Raw genomic sequence first — 18,653 nt, forward strand, 5'->3', positions numbered from 1 at the left:
TCGTTTAAATGTAGCTTTTATGTAAAAGAACAATGAGAATATTGCCAGTGCTCTAGACAATTATAACAGTACCTACTCTGTTTGGAGTTGCGGAATTGGTTTTAATTTAAAATTTCTACGAACATAGTGGCAAATACAAAAAAATTTTTTATTAAAAATACCGGCCGAATGAAAGTATGTTTCAATAGCACGAATAATACATTCAGTTTATTAAATACAAACTATACTTACAATCAAGCTTCGTTTCCGCTGAGGTAGGCACAGATATCTTTCCGCTTAATCTCTTCATGCAAGCTCATCGATTTCGGGTACTCTTGACCTGACCTTTCGCCAGACTACTCTACTAATACTACTCACCTACAATACACTAATTTTAATTCTGTAGTTATATACATCTAACATTATTACCCTTCGTAAATTTGCTGATTTTTAATCTGTGTTATTTAATATTATCAATCTGTTCACTGTGAGTCCTGTGTAATGACCAAATTATAGCCTAAACACAATGTTCTTGACTTGAACAAATATAGGGGGCCACGTGTACGTCCTACCTGGGTAGATTTCGCGAGACCTAATTTACGCAGTAACTACACTCAATATACATTGATTAAATCTTCCTGAGACAAAGTGATGATGTAATCTTTCTTGTAAAGTTCTAGCGGTTCTAATTTGCAAAACTCTAAAAAACTTGCGCACACTGTTGGATTAGTAAATTGCATTTTGTTTTCCCTCAAGTGTGATAGATGCAAAGAAATTGGCATAATCTAGGACTATAATAAGTCTTAACTTCGTTATAAATTAAGGTAGTTATTCCCAAAAACGGGACGATGAGTAAACTTAATAAACACATTCATGGCAAAATTCAAAATTTTAAATATAGTGAGGGTCTGCATATGACGTGCGTTTTCGTTTTACTTTAAACTGCATTCTTCCATATGCATTTGCATATTTCGTGATTTAAATTTATATTCTAGCTTGTTTGGTCCGGGCGCTATTTGGTTTTAATGTAAATTGTCCATTGATTTACATTAAAACAAAAATAGTTAGGTTACTCCCAACTTTTTTAATGACTTTAATTTAATTCATACTAAATAAAAAGTAATCAATCTCAATTCTATCATTAAGCCAAATAGCTGAACGTGGCCTTTCAGTCTTTCCAAGACTGTTGGCTCTGTCTACCCCGTAAGGGATATAGACGTGATGATATGTATGTATGTATGTAAATAAAAAGCTCATTTTGACACGATCCTTTACTTTTGCTCAGTGAATAATGAAGGTTTTTAACCTATGCAAAATAAATTCATATAAGCAATTTAAACATTAATTTAATAAAATCTGAATAGCGAGTAAATTCTTGTAAATACATCTTCACACACAAGAAAATCTTAACAAGATCTCATTTGCATGCAGTGCCTAGATGTGAAACTGTGAACGATCCGTTCCATAAGGTCGCATTGTCACTTGACGCACCAAAATTCTTTTTTCTGTAGAGGTCATCAGTATAACTGTGGATGGATTGTTATAAATTTAATAACCCTAATTTCGTGTTTTTGATGATATCGTTCTTATACCATTATCGTCTTGACTAGTTCTTTTTCATAAAAAACTTGATGTGTAGTGTACTATTCGACAAAGAATTCTATCTCTAATTATATTGTTTGGTTACATTCACAAGGCTCTTATTACTCATTTACACGGGATAGATTTTATGTCAGTTTCTAAACCGTTCGACTATAATTTTCATAACATAACCAAATATACACACTGCTGTAGAAAACTAATCCTTTTCAATTTCTGTAATATTCAAAATTATTACTATTTTTCATTTTCTCACATTTATATCGGCGAAGGCGGCTAGCTCTAGCTGGACATTTGTTATCTAGATATCCTGCAGGCTTGTACAAAACGATGATATTTAATAGTAAGCTGTTTCACGTGAAATGTTCTCGTGAATACATCGCCTTAAAATTACATATGAGGATACAGTACGTGTACGAGTCGCGGCCGTCGTCACGACAGGCAATGTAATAATAGAAGAAAATATCTTTTACCTGCGAAAATTCTCATAGAGAGCTAGAACAAATGTCACACCTACCAGACTAACCTTTGACACACCAACTCGTTAATTAGGCGTTCAAACAACAGAGTTGGAGCTAGGATACAAGACTTTTGCTTAAAACAATATAAAATTCATACGTAAATTGTGTTGTTCTAAAGATAATAAAGAAAATCTAATATGTATTGAAAAAGTAAAACATAAAAATCATTAAGGTATTTTTTTATGGCTACCCTTAAAGGCTTCTCATTAATTGAAGATGACTGCATTATAAAATATTATTCAAGCTTTACAGAGCAAAAATATAAATTCACAAAAGTTCTTAATCCTCAACATCAAATTTACAATTTGTCTTATCTCAATATATTTCGCAAACCCAATCAGCAGAGTAACGGGCAAGTAAATTTAATACATTATTGTTAAGTCAAGCTTTCTCAAACTTTAATAAAACTGCGAAGATCTTGTTGCAACTAATTTAATCAAATATGAATTATTCTCTTTAATGAGAATATTAAATGAGACTGCTTAATAAATTATCTCGCGAAGGAAGTAAGTCTACGATTAATTAAGCAAGCAGGTGCAACGAAGGATGTGTCACCGAGTACGTACTGTATTACCTAACTATGGAAAATTACGTAAAATTTATTTAAGACGAGAAGGAATTATTCAATCTTAAGTTAATTTCACCTCGCATTACGTTGGTCTTGGTATAATAATGACATTAATTTCTTTAGCACTCAGAAATAGGAGATAAATACGAAATAAATTTGTTACGCAATATATTATTAAGGTTAAGTTACATATATCTGCTTGGCAACAAAATTCCAGGCTTCATTTTATAAATATTGTGATAGAAATAATAAATTTGTTGTGTTTTACATATAAGAGCGCATTGTTTAAATTACGGTTCTAGTATCCTAGGTCTTTTCAATAGGCGTATCTAGGCCATCATAGCATTCGCACATATGGGAGATCTGAACAAAAAATAAACAATTCAAATCATAGCACATGAATAAAACAAATAAACGGAAGAGCCATTAACAGGCAAACAATGTGAGTCGAGTCGCGCCATGGACACATATGGCACAAATTTCAGATCACTAAAATAGAAAGATATTCTACCAATATGTGTCAGCCTATTAATAGATTTTTTTTAATAGAAAGCAATTTCTGCTCACATGAGCCTGGTTCCCGGCTCACATGATGCCGTGTGGTTCCCGGCACCATTACAAAAGAATAGGACCACTCCATCTCTTTCCCACGGATGTCGTAAGAGCCGACTAAGGGATAGACTTGGGATTCCTCTTTAATGTAAATCCCTGCCAATCTAAGGTCTGCCGCGCCGATGGATGCATGGCTAGGGGCGAGCCTAGTCTCGAGCGTGCCACTTCCGCCATGGGGTTGGGCGACCCCCAGGTAATGGCTAGCCTTACCCTGGCATGCGGGGCTCTGCTGGGGCGGACAAAATTTTTCCCTAGCGTCTCGTGGGAATCGCATGGATGCAAATTTTTTGAAAGAGCACCTAGATGGCGGCGATGGTGTCCGCACCCCATCACGTCTCGTTCCCGGCGGGAGCGGTATGCGGTCTGCTGAAAGCCGCTTTGCGACGATGAATGTAAGAGGAGGAATGAAGGATAAGATTGAGGAAGTATGCCAGATGATGGATGAAAGACGTTTGGATGTGTTGTGCGTGAATGAAACGAAGCGGAAAGGATGCGACGCGACGCAGCACGGCCCTTACACGGCGTATTGGTCTGGAATTTCCAGTACCAGCCGAGGCTGTCAAGGGGTCGGTCTAATTCTTTCTGCACGAATGGCTGAGTGCGTGAATGAGTATGAGTGTGTCAGCCCTCGTCTTCTATGGATTAGGCTGAAAGTTGGAATCACTCGGATCTTCGTTCTAGGTGTTTATGCACCTTGGGATGTGGGTTCGAGGGGTACAACATCAGCAAAAAGCGAAAACGAGGAGTTCTGGAATAGTGTAAGAGAAGTATTGAAAGTTACCAAGCCAAATGAGAAGATTATTATGTAAGGTGATTTTAATGGATGGGTGGGTGTAAAGCGTGATGGATATGAAAAGGTGCTTGGTGCGTTTGGTGACGAAAAGGTGAATGATAATGGAAGAAGTGTATTAGAAATTTGTCTAGAGTGGGATCTTTTTGTGTCGAACTCAATGTTTCAACATAAAGAGATCCACACCTACACAAGAGTGGAAGGTATTTTAAAAAGTATGATAGACTTTGTGATTGTAGATGAAAGATTGAAGAACAAAGTGCTGGATACCCGTGCATATCGCGGTGCTGGCATTGACTCGGACCATTTACTGGTGATATCCCGGATAAGGGGTATCTTCAATCGCTGGCGGCACAGGGTAAGGGAGCAAACCAGCGCTTTGGAAAGAGTAAAAGTAGAAAATTTGCAAGATATGGATGTAGGTAAGAAGTATATTAATAGACTGAAGGATGAATTTGAAGATTTAGAGGAAATGAGCGATATTGAAGATGGATGGAAGGAATTTAAAGAAAGAATTGTGAAAGTAGCTGTTGAAGTGTGTGGTGTAAGTAGAAGAAGGAAAGGAAAAAATCACAAAAATGCGTGGATGAGTAAAGATGTGCAAGAACTTGTGCGATTAAAGAAGAAAGCATGGCTGGATTTGTTAGCAGCAAAAGCTAACTTAAGAATGCAAGAGGTTATAGATGAAGATGTGAATGAAGCACGTAAGGAATATAAGAAAATGAAAGATTTGGTTAAGAAAGCTGTGATTAGAAAGAAAGAAGAGTATAAAGAGGATTTTGATAAAAGGCTATCAGAAGACTTTCAGTCAAATCTGAAAGTATTCTGGAAATCCGTAAGGTCAGCCCGAGGAAATACTATAACCAGAGAGCTGACTAGGATCAGATGCCAGGATGGTAGCGTTGTGAAAGGAGAAGAATGTGTACTAAAGATATGGAAGGACTATTTTGAAAGTTTATTTGAAAAAAAGGAAGGAAATAAGAAAGATTTCTGCTATAGCGAAGAAAAAGAGAATGAGATGGAAGGCGAAATTGAAATGTTCGAAATTGTGGAAGCACTTAAGAGTATGAAAGCGGGAAAGGCTGCTGGGTGTGATAGAGTGTCGGTCGAGATGCTTAAAGCAGGAAAAGGCGTAGTAGCTAGTCAGTTGTACTGCCTTTTCAATTTGTGTTGGAGAAGCGGCCGAGTACCAAAAGATTGGTGTAAGGCTGTTATCGTGCCACTTTACAAAGGAAAAGGGTCACAGCTGGACTGCAAAAATTATCGTGGTATAAGCCTGCTTAGCGTCGTCGGCAAATTGTATGCTAAGGTATTGATTAATAGAGTCAGGAATGAAACTGATGACAAAATATGGGATGCTCAAGCGGGATTTCGAAAGGGAATGGGATGTACTGATCAGGTCTTTTCCTTGCGGTGCATAGCCGAAAAGTTTTTGGCCAAGAGTCAAAAAGTCTATTGCACATTCGTAGATCTGGAAAAGGCCTATGACAGAGTTGAGAGGAATGAATTGTGGTCAGCAATTTCTATGCATGGGGTGAGCAGTCTCTTAATACGAGCACTGAAATCCTTATATGAGGATTCGAGTGCTTGTGTCAGGATAAACGGAGCGCACACTGAGTGGTTTAAGATTGAGAAAGGCGTTAGGCAAGGATGTGTTGCGTCACCGTGGCTGTTCAACCTATTTATGGATAGCTGTTTGACAGATTTGAAAGAGTCTAAAAGTGGATTAAGGATGAATGAGTTACTCGTCAAATGTCTGCTCTATGCCGACGATCAGGTTATACTGGCGTCATCAGCGGAGGAGTTACAGGAGATGGTAAACTGTATGCATGAAGCTTTAAAAGAGAAAGGAATGAAAGTGAACGTAAGTAAAACTAAAACACTGGTTTTTGAAATGGAGAAAGAAATGACAGCATGTAATATTTTGATTGGAGGAGAAAAAGTGGAGCAAGTGAAAGAGTTTGTATATCTAGGATCAAAGTTTACATCAGATGGCAAGTATGATAGTGATATTGAAAGGAGAGTGAACGCGGGGAACGTGGTGAATGGAGCTTTGCATGCCTTTATGAGCAGTCAGAAACTATCCAAAAAGGCTCGACTGGCTGTGCACAGGGGCGTGTTGGTCCCGACATTAATGTATGGGAGTGAAAGTTGGGTATGGCAAAAGAAGCATGAAAGCAGAATAAATGCAGTGGAAATGAGAGCGTTAAGGAGTATGATGGGTGTGAAATTGAGTGACAGGATAAGGAACAGCGTGATAAGGGAATGTTGTGATGTGAAAGAAGATGTAGTTACAGGAATAGAAAAGGGTATGTTAAGATGGTTCGGTCATGTGGAGAGGATGAATGAAAGCAGGTTGACTAAGCAGATATACAAGGAGAGTGTGGAGGGAAAGGTCGGAGTGGGAAGACCTAGACGAACGTATCTTGATCAAATTAAGGACGTCCTGGTAAAGGGTCAGGTCAAAAGTACCCGAAACCGCCGAGCTTGTATGAAGAGAGTTATGAATGTGGACGAAGCGAAAGAAGTATGCAGAGATCGTGGCAAGTGGAAAGAGGTAGTCTCTGCCTACCCCTCCGGGAAAGAGGCGTGATTTTATGTATGTATGTATGTATGAGCCTGGTTCTTCAGTCAATTTTCTGTATTCTCTAGATGAGCCAAGCGTATGGCCATTTGCCGTGTGATTCCAGGCACCAAATAAGAGGACCTGGAGTGGTCTAATAAGAGATGGAAATCTCTTTCCTCTTGATGTCGTTAATGGCGACTAAGGAAATAGACATCTATTTTCATCTAGTGTAGCTTTTATTACATTATCCAATATTTTCCAATCTGTTCCCTGCAAGGTTGTAGAGGTTAAACGGGAATTTGTTCATGTAAAAACTTGACTTGCCCAATCCAGGATTAAAAGGTGCACCCCAGGCTCTCCTCCTGAGTACCACCGCGATTAACGCCAGATGAAGGAAGAAATGAGCTAAGTGCTCGAAAATGTGTTATCGAAATGCGTATTCATTTTGAAATCACATTTTAGAGCTTGCTTAGCTCTCTCGATAACACTGACTGCCTCAGCCCGTCACAAACTTAGGTGGTACACTCATAACACATCTCCTTTCTCTATTATCTGTGGCACTCATTAACGTGCTGCAATGGTGGGCTGCTGCTGCAATCCAGGTCTTAACGGAAGGTAATTTAGCAGCTGTTCCCGTTTGTGGTCGTATAATACAGCGATGGCTATGAAAAACGGCACATTGTAATGTAATGTAAGGCCGCTTGCAAAGATACCCGGGGTTCTATTATTAGGTGTATCGTGTTGCGCACGGAAGGCATTTCACTCGCTTATCTATGTCGGCTCCATAAGTTATTTCTCTCTTTAGTAAATTATATTTTTTTGCATTTGAAACATTAAGAAAACCGTATAGAATTCTTTAAGTCGTGTACGTATGTCATATGGGATGGGCAGTTAAAGAAAAATAGATTGCATTAAAATAAATTTACGTCAGACGACATTATGAGGTCCACGGGTAAAAACAGACGATGCAACTCAGAATAAGCCAAAAAAAAGGAGAAATAGTTTAGGTAAAACCGAATTAAAGAATATAAACATGAAATTAAGATTTGGCTAAACTGCTATGTCGAATATTGTAGTTATATTAAATGCTAAATTTCATTATATTTTTTTAAAGCTTAGTAAGTATTGAAATGTTTAAAAGAAAATGAATACACAGAATACTGCATTACAGGACAGAACTGTACAAAGATATCTTTAGGGCTGTATTCCCTGCGGCGAGCGTCACAGAAGAACACAACTCGAATCAAACTTAGATGTAGTTATTTCCGCCGAGGATAAAACTTCTGAATAACAAAGGGAGGTTAAAAAAATTATATCATAGGAATAAACCAAAATGAGTCCTACAAACACCAATGTTATCGTAGCGACAATGGGAATATAAATAATAAATATTACTATTTACTGTTATTTTTTTCAGAAATGCGTGAGCATTAGGTTATGATAAAGAATCATGATAAAAAAATGCTGTGATTTGAAAGATTTAGTGACAAATATGAAAGGGAATGCTGCCTTCTAAACAAACACAAAAATATCTTATTTTAATTATGAACATATGTGTGTACCCTGTGAATCAAATAAGATAAACGGAAACATCACCAGGGTTAATTCAAATTAATTAAAATGATACCAAGCAAATAAAGTACAGAATTTAGCAATTATTTCATTCGGTGATTACATACGGCACCTATACTACACTAACAACGGCGATCCTCTGGATTATTATAAGGCAACACATTAATTCAGAAGGTGGAACAATTGCGTCGGGCAGCTTCGTTAGACCGCCGGCGACACGTGTAATAAGATAAAGTAACGCCGCAAAATATGGAAAATACAGAACATTTAAAAGTTAATTTTAAAAAAACATCATTTCCTTTTTTTAACACTACAACAAATACGAGTATATTAACCTTCGATCAATTAAGAGTTTACGAGATTCGCAGATGATAGCAAACTCACTTTTGTATGACATTTTACAAATATAATTGAATGGACAGAAGAACATTTTGTGGACACATTTAGAGCGTGATAGTCCATAGAAAATAGGACAGTCATATCAAGTCACCTTACCTGGAACCCTATGACACAGTACTAGAGGTGAATTGGCGATGAATTCAGGTAAGTCGGTTTGATGTTGACTGTATGACTATAATGTTAACAGACAAATTTCAAAGAAGTAAAAACTAATGTAATAAACATTTACAATGAATTTAAAAATGTTTTGTTGAAAACGGTAACTTACATTTAAAATCATGTACAAGCTGTATAATCTAACCCAGTGTCTATAGAGAATATAAGGACTTTGTCAACGTTAGCAAATCAACGTAGTAGGCACATTTGTTAGTTTTATTTCCGTAAGGTGTAAATTCTGTACCGATATTATTTTATGCCCTCGCCGCCCGTGCCCTGCTGGAACAAAGGTCTTCCGACATCGCCGCCCGTGAACAATACCTACGGCGTGTACCCCGGACTGTCCTCGTCTACTTCTAACCAATGTCTATTATGCTCCACATATCCAGTAAATAAGCGTTGGGAAACCAGATAACATTGCCTTTGATTTATATTGGTGTTGCGTAAAATAAATCAGGACAAATGACGTAGATTGAGCTAGGTCAAAATTCAATTATCTTTATAGTATGCAAAACTGTTATGTAGGATATTTTTTACATATAAACATCACGACCAAGGCCAATCAGATAAGATAATAGTAAGAAATATGACGGGTTCTTTCATTTAAACATATTCGGGAATTTATGACTTAACCTTGAGATCGGAGATCCAGGCAACATCACATCTGCGTCAGTGTCACGATTTGCTATGAAAATTAGTTATTTTAGGGAAAAATATTTAAACCTTGAGATTTCTTTTTAGGGAAGTCTTAAATTCTGCTACAAGATAGCGATATTATATCCTGCAATGTAAAGTCGCGAAAGCGAGTCTGATATTTATTCAGCCAGATGACATGAATGTCAACTTTGGGAGCGGAAATAAAATATCAGCAGAACCCTCCATTTCAATTTTAACCTTAATCGCTCTGCCAGTAATGGCATCTTCGGCACACTGCCTTCCCGCCCAGAGAAAGCCACTTTCCTTGAAAATGCTTTGATAAATATGGATATAAATTACACCAATAAGAGAAATAAGGATATAAATGGGTTTGACTCGCCTGCTTTATCACGCAGTTTCATTAGCTTTTTATCAAGTTACTAATGGCTACATTTTTATCTCATCGACCTAATTCTTGTCATTAAGTTAGCTACAATTATATTGTTTTAATTTACAAAACCAACAGTTATCAGTTACAGTAATCATAAACAGTGCACCATATTTGATTTCAGGCATTTGATCTAAAGGCAATTGAGGAAACGTCATCTCAATCGACGTCTGGCCTCAAGTTGATGGTTATACTGCATTGAGGACAATTTGTAGATTCCAATATTGAGTTTAACTATTACGCAATATCAAATTCCGTTCAAGGCATTAATTTATTGAAATTCACTTTATATAAATAAATAGACAGCCAAATGTTAAAATGAAATTAGGAGATGATAGTTTTTTTAAATACAGTATTTGAAGCAAAACACTTACATTCATTCGACGATTTATTGAAAAGTGATGATATCCACGCCTGAAACAAAGAAAGAAAAAAATTACTATCCATTAAAGATAACACGTAAAAATACGTAGACGTCAGTACATTCGTGTTTAGTGGGTTCTATCGCCGACCACAAGCCACGGGAGGCACATATTTAACGCTCGAGCTTATCTAAAACGGGGGTTTGGGGGCGAGGCACCTGCTACAATATCGAGCCTATCTTTCTACTAATGGCGTACATGTGAAAGGTGAATAGCTCCATTCGAGGCACGAGTAAGCTACTCGCAGACGAGGATATATGATGCTTTATTTAGTTAGCGGAGATAAGTCTTTTCCTATGATGGGTATGAGGTGAAGCTTTATCATTAACAAGAATGTTGTTACTGATACTTTTTAAGACGAATAGTGAGCAGAATAAACTGAGTTTTAGGATAGAGATAATTGGATTTTTGAAAGAATAAAGAACGAGGGCTTGGATATAAGGCTTTTAGACTCTCTCAATTATTTTAAACTTCTCGAAAAATGTGCAACATCTCATAAAAACGTAACTTTTCTGCTGCGTACAAAATTTTACACAGTTCTGAAGTCTCCAATGTTATTAAGGATCACAATGCCTCCTCCAAAATAACGACGAGAATACGATATGAGGGACAGTAATGCCAATTGATGATGACAGAAAAGAATAAACGTCTACGGGTTATGATTCAAAATGGCTTTCGGTTCAAAAAGCCGGGTGGGTGGAATAATATAGGACACAGGGTTGACATGTATTGAGAACGCAAACAATAGTTCATCGTACAGCAAAAAGCAGCTCAAAATTTTCTACGATGTAATCTTAAGGGACTGCAAAAAGCGCCGTTGTGGGTGCGGTCATTAATTACACGTTACAATACAACTACTAAATACGAACGGTACAGAAATATTTTTTTCTTTGGATACTAAATAGATCTTGTTCGTGGCATTGTCCATTTGAATCTAGTTTTATTTTCTTTTAGTGAAAACATAAGTAGAGAAGCAGACATAGTAATCGAGGATTATATTCAGTGCATAACTTTTGTGGGATTCGTTCACAAAACGCTCTAGAAAGGTATGTACGAAGTGTCGATCTGCACTCTATCCATTTTGAATTGCAACCCTTGAGTTACAGCCATTGTTGGTTACGAGTACAACGTGTACCAATATGGTACCGGTACGGCGTCGCCGATGTCCATTACGATGAAACATGTTGCTCTAATTAATGGACACAGTCTATTATCGCGCGGAAAGCACGTGTCCAGCATACGTGCCGAGCATTTAGTTAGAGCAGCAGCATGCTCATAGGAGCAGCCGGCGCCAATACGGTTCATATTCATTTCTTATATAGTTGTATGTTGTGCGGCTTTTGACAATGGCATAGTCCGTGTTGAACTTCGCAATCAAAGCCAATCGGCCGTTTTACCGATTGGCCCAGGATATAATACAGATTGTTATTTCCGTATAGGATCTACCTATAGTGATACCCATTAATAGAATAATGTAAAAATAAATCGAGGTTTTCGAAGCGGAGCGCTAAATCTTGTAAGTAATTTTCATTCAAAATCTTGGCAAGAAAGTCATCCCGCGTGGTTATTACCTCCGTAAAAGCAATTCATTCCCCATGCTGGCTGCCTACCACATGGCTAAAGATGACGTATATCTCCCGCAATCATATCGCAGCACTCTAGTAGTTTTATTGCAATACAATTCATCACCAACAGTGCTCCGCACGATGGCAACACGAGCGGTATTGTTTTATTATTCTATTTTCCCTTGATATTCTATATCATCTTGTACCAGTAAAATGTCTGTTATAGCTGTGATGAATACAACGTTATAATATTATAACAATTCCGTTTGGGAAAATAAGTCTTTCTTAAATAAGAAATTTAAGAAATATGGGAGGCGAATTTCCTACTAATTGTAAGTACCTGATTGATAGAGTGCTTTTAGTACTATAATCACTAAGGTCTGCATAACCAGAAGTGGAATGATAGGCGCTGAACTGCAGGCAAAGTCATTGAAACTAAAAATCCAGCCTAACCGCCAAAACAGGAATAGTTTAATCAGCACTAAACATTTATCCGATAATGGACCGGCAGCTTAATGCGAAAGTCGCGGGCGTACTGTCGTCGAGAGCATCTGGCACCTGAAGCCTAATGGCCTGTCGCGCGTCCATCCGCGCGGTGATTGATCGACACGGCCGTGACGTGTGCTCACACATCGCTTACATCGGCTTCGCGATATCGCGCGCAATCCATCACATACCGAAATTTGCGGTTCACCAGAAATGTGATCTATGCTCGCCCGATGTCCCGCGTCGTGCGCCCTAGATTGAGAACAAACATTCCTTTCTATTTACAAATTGATAGAGTTTTGATTCAGTAACTTCCTCGTTTAAGGTGTTTTTGGGTTAATTGATAAGGGAACCTAAACACATCGAAATTTCGTTTTCTGATTTACAAATAAAAATATGTCATAGTAAAATTGAGCCTAATATATTAAAGCTGTTTTTTTGTTAACTCAAACGTGAGACAACAGGTGAGTTCCCGTGGATTTAGTAATAAAATTTACCATCATAACAAGACTTAAAGGCCGAAGATGCCTGAACAAATATTAACCAGGAATCTCATTACTTCTCTCGGTATACGACAGAATTTGGATTTTATTAACAAACTTTTCCGATTTGCTTGGTAATATTACAAATGAATATACTTTCGTGTTTTGTTTCGGATATAAGTCGTAATAATATTCAATTCCAGTTTCGCAACAGAATTTTTTGTCGCAAAGCTGATTTCTGGACTAAGAAATATTTGGATCGCGAATTTGTTACCCTTTTACATTTCTTAAAATAACCTGTATGTTTATTTTTTAAAGTAATTTTAAAGCATTATCTGAGATAATTTTCAAATAAATATATCCACGTAAAGAAAATTCTTTCATCTTAATAAACTTTAGTTATTGTAATTCGTCTCCCCTTCACGCCTAGACTTCAGGCAACTGCGTGATGGTATTTTTTTATAGATGATGTGGAAAATACTAAGAGGGACAGAGATGCGGACAGAGACAGATTGGTGCAGTAAAAATAAAAGGAAAAGTAACAATTGAAATATTTAGATGATATTAATGAAAAATCTGTAAGACTAGTCTGAAGATCTGAATGTAAATTAAGTTTAAAAGTTATGAAACTTTGTCCAAGGAAAACTTTTTTATTTCAAAAGACAAGTTTTAGTTCTGTAATTACTAAGTTATTTAGTTTCTTTCTCCACTGAGAAACTCACTGAAGTTAATTTAAACGGCTGATGGAAACAGTGATATTTCTGCACTTTAATAGATATTTAAATTTTGGCTGAATTATAAGTATAACTTATAAAGATGCATTTTTTATAGGTAGTTAAATTATACTACATCTAACTTGAACGTATTAAGTACGTTTTCTGTACATGTCAATAAGTTAATAGTAATATTAGTATGTAGGTAGTACTTAGTTATAAAGTCATATGGGTGAATATACGCTATTTGAATTTCAATGGTCTTTAGAAAATGTTTATGTTAAACTTATTATATTATTGTTTCTCTATGTTTAAACAATAAATAACATGGCCTTTTATCTGGCCCACATAGTCTAATCACGATAATTGTTTAATTTAAAGCATTATTAGCTTAAAAAGTTAAAAATGTATACTCCTCTGGCCTTCCCATTCATGCATTATAATGATTGAACGGCAATATACTTTAAATACGTATACACAAATATGTTTTTTTTAATTATTACTAACTGTTATAAATATCGAAACATATTTAATCAAAATACATTTTAAAAATATTTAATAATATAAAAAAAATAAAACTTATTTTCATGTCATGTTACAAATACGTCACTTCATCTGGCGAAACTCTAAAGAAGAAAAATTTCACTTAAAATCACCAATTTGTGTTTTGATCTTGAATTGGGCGCGTCGAACAGTGTGAAGTTAGTAGCAAGCTAATAATCTTGAGCAAAACTTAAATAATATTGCGTCAGTTTACGAATGAATTTGGGAGAGCGTGTTTTTGCCACTCGTTGGAGTATTTCCTTTGGTAAGCATATGTTTTCGTATTTTATTGTTGGAAAACTGTTTATTAGCACAATGCAAGGTTTATTGTGTGTAGATGTCATGTATTATGTCAAACTGTGGTGCGAAAATCGAGTGATGTTATTTTTGTACATTAAGTACGATTTTGTCACTTCTCTGGCGTCACTTCTGTGGCAAATTTCATGCCAGAGGAAATACATGATCGCCAGAGAAGTGACGAAATTCTGTTTCGTTAAATATCTTAATTATACGGCTGATTTGGTGTAATGGTTAAGAAGTTGGTCATTACGCCTGAGGTCGCGGGTTCGATCCTCGCACAGTAAAAACATTTGTGTGCATGAACATGCCTGTAGTGGGCCATCCGCGGGGATCTCGGGCCCCAGGTACAAGTATTCTGCTATGCAGATGATACGCTTGTGGCCGCCTGGGGACGCGAACTTGAAGCGGCAGAAATGATGATTCGTTCGTCGCGTTGGTATGCTAGGGATAATGGTAGCCCTGAGCAAAACGGAGGCCATCGCCTTTGGCGGTCGAGGTTGGAAGACTCAGGCCGGTGTGTTCATGATGGTGGATGGGGAGAGGGTACATGTGATGCCACACATCAAATACCTTGGCATCATATTGGACCCACGGTGGAACTTCGGGGAGCACTTTAGACAGCTAGCTCCCCAATTAGTGATAACCGCATCGGCACTCAGCCGGCTGCTGCCCAACATTGGTGGGCCTGGTGCTACATGTCGGCGCCTATATGCAGGTGTAACACGCAGCATGGCGCTGTATGGGTTGCCGATATGGGCGGATAGGCTCACTAGAGCCAACAGGGCCTTGCTGCGACGACCACAGCGTGTGGTGGCCATACGTATCTGCAAGGCCTACACCACTGTGGCGTGGGCGGCAGCCTGCGCTCTGGCTGGTACCCCACCCTGGGAACTGGACGCTCTGGCTCAAAAGGAGTTGTTCTGGGAAAGGAGGAGGAGGGCGGAGATGCCTGAATTAGCGGGAGCGGCTGGTGTAAACTTGGCTGTGGTATTGCGGGAGCGATAGAGAACTCCGAATTCAGCCATTGTACTATCGGGGCGCTCCTTCCATCGCTTGACAACTGGTTGGACCGACGCCACGGCCAGGTGACATTCAGGCTGACGCAGGTAATGACCGGACATGGTTGCTTCGGTCATTACCTGCATCGGATTAGATAAGAGGCTTCTGAGGTCTGCCATGAGTGTGGGGAGCCGGATGATACGACCCAACATACTCTGGCAGAAGGCGTGCACTTTATCGTGCGCGCCTACTGCCTCACTAGGGTCACTTCCCGACCCTGGGATGGAAAGGGCGGCCAGCAACTTACTGGCCACCCATTACAGCAAGATTCCCGGCACAGAAGCGCCGGGCAGCCTGAGAGCATCGTGGTGAAATTCCTGCGATCCCATGATGCGCTCAAAATGGCAAGAAGGGCGCACGGAGGGGTTTTAGTGGGTAGGCTGGTTTACTAGGTGCCAGGAGTCCCACACTCTCCCGGGTGTAGACCCGGGGTCTTGTCCGTAAAAAGGATTTTCCCTTCGATAACAAAAAAAAAAGTATAGTAAGTTCAGTATTTGAGTATAAATTATTTAGCTACACAAAAATTGTTGATTCTGATCTGAAAATGAAAGAGTTCTTTTATACTGGAGACTGAAACTTTTAAGTTGTTTAAATAACCTCGAGACTGAAAGGTGTATCATTAAATAGTACTATTGTTATGTTTTGTGAAAGAAGAGTATATTTTTTTTTAGTAAGTTGGTTAAGAATTCAGTGCTTAAATGTTACAAACTTAGAATTTTGTGATTGTTTTATAATAAAAAAACTATTAAAGGGTAATATTTACTGTTAATTTCATCACAGATGAGACTGATAAGCAGAATATACTTCATTCTGTTATTTTAAACGGGCATTGAAAACTTAAGCATTAAAAAACTATTAAAATTAATATAATAATAAGGTTGCATTAAGAAATTGTGAAGACTGAATGTGCCTTATATAATAAAAAATATTCTAATACAATAATTTAAACGTGTTTAATTTAATATAAGTCTCTTTACTCGTCTTATAACAATGGTGTGTCACTTTCCTGGTTCAATTTGTCACTACTCTGCCAGTAGTGTCACTCCTCTGGTAACACATTTTCCTCTGGTACTTATAAAACACCAAAATATGAGAAATTCTTCTGGCCTCCATCATTAAAACTTTAAAAATAGTGTCAAATAGAGAAATTATAAATATTAAATAGAATGGATTAAATTTCCTTCTGGGACACAAAAAAATCAAATAGCGTATATTCACCCATATAATATTAGTAGTAGTAAATAACCAATGACTTGTGCAATTTTACCTCAATAGTCTTTTTTATGATAATATTCGTACCTATACCCAGATTACCGAGTGGCAGTGCAAACGATAAAACTTATTTTAAGTATATTGTAGATTCTCAGCTAAGTGACTATGTATGTCTTATTGAGAAATAAAGATCTTTGAACTTAAATAAAATCATCGGGAAACGTAGAGGCTTTCGCAAGTGAAATTATTTGAAAATCTGATCAATTATTAATCCGATAAGCCCGAGGGCTGCACGTGCTAGGTATTTCAGCTTTGCAAAATAAACAAAACCGAAAACGCCTTCTGCAATAACAAGCCCAAGTCGTTCGAGTGGAAGTGATCAATTTTCTCAACAATTTCACCGTCATCTTGAATCTTTTCAGGGGCACAAAACATTTAGCCAATTCAGCGCACAGGGGCCGACCCGTAATAATAGCGCCTGTTGGCTGGGTGGGGACACTCATCGCAAACATAAGCCATTAGCGTATTGTTAGCTCTTTTTCAAGCGAACCCTCTTTTTCGGCGTTTTCAAGAAGCTTCTTTGAGTACCTTAGTAAAAATCACGATTCACAAAATTAGGTTACGACAATAAGGTATGCGGATACGCAATGACATGACGAGATGACATGTAAGTAAATCGGAGTCCAATTGTTATGTTATTGGTGGAATTAGCAGATTAATAATTCGGAACTACTTACACGCCTATTTCATAGAAATGAGAATTGATTTAGTTAAATATATGTAGTTTTGAATACAAAACATAACTTAAAAATGTTAACGTTTACAGTTTTGCTACCGTAAATATATAATAATTTGAGAAAAAACTTCTAAAACTCTTAGTCCATTTTGGGTGTTGAAAATATACTGTTTTAATCTTGGCATACACTGAATGCTTTGCAGGATAATCTTGCGAGTTGTTTCCAGACGCTAATGTACGCTGCGGTATATGGTTGTGGCTGAAACAGGTATGCTATAAAACAGAGAAAAAATAGAAGTAACGCACTGTACAATACTATACTGTACTACATAGTCAGCAGACTGCATTTAATCGATTGCATTTCCGTACATACATACATACATATGGTCACGTCTTTATCCCTTGCGGGGCATACAGAGCCAACAGTCTTGGAAAGACTGAATGGCCACGTTCAGCTATTTGGCTTCATGATAGAATTGAGATTCAAATAATGACAGGTAGCTAGGCTAGCCCATCGCCTAAAAAAGAATCCCAAGTTTGTAAGCCTATCCCTTAGTCGTCTTTTACGACATCCATGGGAAAGAGATGGAGTGGTCCTATTCCTTTTTGTATTGGTGCCGGAAACCACACGGCACCTGTGTATGAACGGATGTTATACCAGTTTATGAACGGTTATTACTTATAGATACATTACATAAAAGCCCGAACACACCTAAAGCAGGTCGGAAACAGTGCATTTTGAAAGCAGGCTCTCGTTTCAATTTCACGTTTTACAACTTGGTGCGGGCATGTATTTAAATAACATACCCTCTTAACCTGCTTTTGGTGTCGCGCCTATAAGATTATTTAAACAATTGCCGCTAGTTGATCGAGTACTTATCTAATAAAAACGAAATAGTACAAATTTGATGAAAACCGCTTGAACCGAATGTCGAATACCCACAATAAATACACTACATCAAGCGTTACTTCTACACAATTAGTGTTCCGTGTGTACGTAGTGTAGACAGAGCCGCAAACTCATGAACAGGTCGCGTGCGGCCGACAGACGATAGCGGGCGTGAAGCCGGCCATTCTCCTCGGAACAAAGCTTCCCTGATCTAATCAACGCAACAATACACCTCGGATAACTCCACAATTGAGCTGGAAAATAAACCGGCCGATATTTTAAATTACAAACAATATTACACGGCGCGGATACAAACGAGTCCATTGTAGGCCGTGTGCGCTCGACAGCTGTTTTAGATAACGTGCGACCTCCCTAGAATAAAGCAACATAAAGCGATTCA

At 37.9% G+C, this 18,653-nt stretch overlaps 1 protein-coding gene across 1 annotated transcript in view; it reads right to left on the bottom strand.

Moving 5' to 3' along the window:
- Positions 1-18,653, bottom strand: part of LOC106133884 (bifunctional heparan sulfate N-deacetylase/N-sulfotransferase) — a 102,234-nt gene that overhangs the window by 77,847 nt on the left and 5,734 nt on the right. Inside the window, exon 2 of the mRNA XM_013333740.2 lies at positions 10,221-10,260. The gene's annotated coding sequence lies outside the window, so the exon portion shown is untranslated. The remainder of the gene's footprint in view (positions 1-10,220; positions 10,261-18,653) is intronic.

This window comes from Amyelois transitella, chromosome 7 (genome assembly GCF_032362555.1).
Source record: "Amyelois transitella isolate CPQ chromosome 7, ilAmyTran1.1, whole genome shotgun sequence".
Lineage (NCBI taxonomy): Eukaryota > Metazoa > Arthropoda > Insecta > Lepidoptera > Pyralidae > Amyelois > Amyelois transitella.